At 44.9% G+C, this 2116-nt stretch overlaps 1 pseudogene; it reads left to right on the forward strand.

The window, feature by feature from the left end:
- The first annotated feature begins 254 nt into the window (after window positions 1-254).
- LOC135984995 (uncharacterized) lies at window positions 255-1408 on the forward strand (annotated as a pseudogene).
- The last annotated feature ends 708 nt before the right edge of the window (window positions 1409-2116 follow it).

Consider the following 2116-nt stretch of genomic DNA (forward strand, 5'->3'; position numbering starts at 1 on the left):
AAGGCTATGTCTACACTTATAAACTAAAGCAAACCACAACAGATTTTTGAACACTGATACACAGTTGTCCAATACTGTTAAATTGCTGGCATACTCCCTAGCATAGTTCTAGTCCAGGTTAGCCAGAATCTCCCAGTCACAGTCTGGGGAATGGCATGGGCCCTGTTAGTAAAGACTCTGCCCATTTGGTGGGCTACTTCTGTCTCAGTCATCTAGCATTATCCTGTTAAATCAAGCCCAGTCAGAATGGGTTCATGAAAGGCAGGTCCTGCTTCACTAACCCAATCTCCTCCCATGGCAAGGTGAACCACTTAGTGGATGAGCTAAAGGCTGTGGATGTTGTCTATCTAGAGCACAGTAAAGACTTTGACACCATTTCCCACATCATTCTCCTGGAGAAACTGACTGTTCATGGCTTGGATGGCTGTACACTATGCTGGGTAAAAAACTGGCTTGATGGACTGGCTCGAAGAGTTGTAGTGAATAGAGTTAAATCCAGTTGGCAGCCGGTCACAAGTGGTGTTCCCCAGGACTCAGTATTGGGGCCAGTTCTGTTTGAGACCCTTATTAATGATCTGGACGAGGGGATCGACTGCACCTCAGTAGGTTTGCAGATGACACCAAGTTGGGTGAGAGTGTTGATTTGCTTGAGGGTAGGAAGGCTCTTCAGAGGGGTCTGGACTAGCTGGATTGACGTGCCAAGGCCAATTGCATGAGGTTTAACAAGTCCAAGTGCCAAGTCCTGCACTTGGGCCACAACAACCCCATGCAACACTACAGGCTTGCAGAAGAGTGTCTGGAAAGCTGCCTGGCAGAAAAGGGCCTGGGGGTATTTGTTGACAGCCAACTGAATCTGAGCCAGCAGTGTGCCCAGGTGGCCAAGGGCCAACAGCATCCTGGTTTGTATTGGAAATAGTGTAGCCAGCAGGACTACGGAAATGATTGTCCCCCTGTACTCGGCACTGGTGCAGCTGCACCTTGAATACTATGTTCAGTTTTGGGGCCCTTGCTACAAGAAAGACATTGAGGTGCTGGAGTGAGTTCAGAGGAGGACAACAAAGCTGGTGAAGGGTCTGGAGCACAAGTCTTATGAGTAGCACCTGAAGCAACTGGACTTGTTTAGCCTGGAGTAAAGGAGGCTGAGGGGAGACCTTTTCGCTGTCTACAACTACGTGAAAGGAGGTTGTAGTGAGGTGGGTGTTGGTCTCTTCTCCCAAGTAGCAAGCAATAGGACAAGAGAAAATGGCCTCAGGTTGCACCAGGAGAGGTTTAGATTGGATATTAGGAAAGCCTCTTCACAGAAAGGGTTGTCAGGCATTGGAACGGGCTGTCCAGGGAAGTGATTGAGTCACCATCCCTGGAGGTATTTAAAAGACATGTAGATGAGGTTTGTAGGGATGTGGTTTAGAGGTAGACCTGGAAGTGCTAGGTTTTGTGTGACTAAAAAAAATGTAAAATCATAGAGAGAAGGATGTTTTCTGAATGCTTTGGTCAGAATATGTGCCTCATAATTAAGATAGCATATTATTGAGGGATAAATTGCACTATTTATGTTACCTTCTTGGACCAAGAAAACCTACTGTTCATAGTATTCTTCAATTCACCACCTGTATTTTCCATATGCTGGTTTGTGTCTATTCCTCATTGTAAAATTAGTGAAACAAGTTTGCCTACCCAATATTTGTCTCATCGATGAGAATCAAATCTTGAGATTTCCATTTTTAAAGTACATTTTCTTGGTACACTTAATAGTTCAGCTCAAATAGAGAGCAAGTAAGTTTTATTTCCCCAGAGTAGCCACTATAAAAGATGATGTTTGAGGAGAGATATGACTGTGATCCACTAGGAACTGCTGGGGAAAGGCCAGTTTGTCTGCTGCAGGGAGGTTATAGGAGCAGTAAATCCTCAGGATGAAGAGGGATTTGCATGTGTAATATGCCAGTTTGCTACTGACCACCTCAGTTGAGCCTACCTAGGATGTGAACATAGTTTCTTATCCCATACATAGCTTTGAAGTATGTGGAGAAATCTGCCCTCCACCATTCCTTTACAACTACAAATGCTGGAGCAGTTTTTGCTGCTTAACATATACAAATCTCGCAGAGAGGAATATCTT

Source organism: Caloenas nicobarica, chromosome 2 (genome assembly GCF_036013445.1).
Source record: "Caloenas nicobarica isolate bCalNic1 chromosome 2, bCalNic1.hap1, whole genome shotgun sequence".
Lineage (NCBI taxonomy): Eukaryota > Metazoa > Chordata > Aves > Columbiformes > Columbidae > Caloenas > Caloenas nicobarica.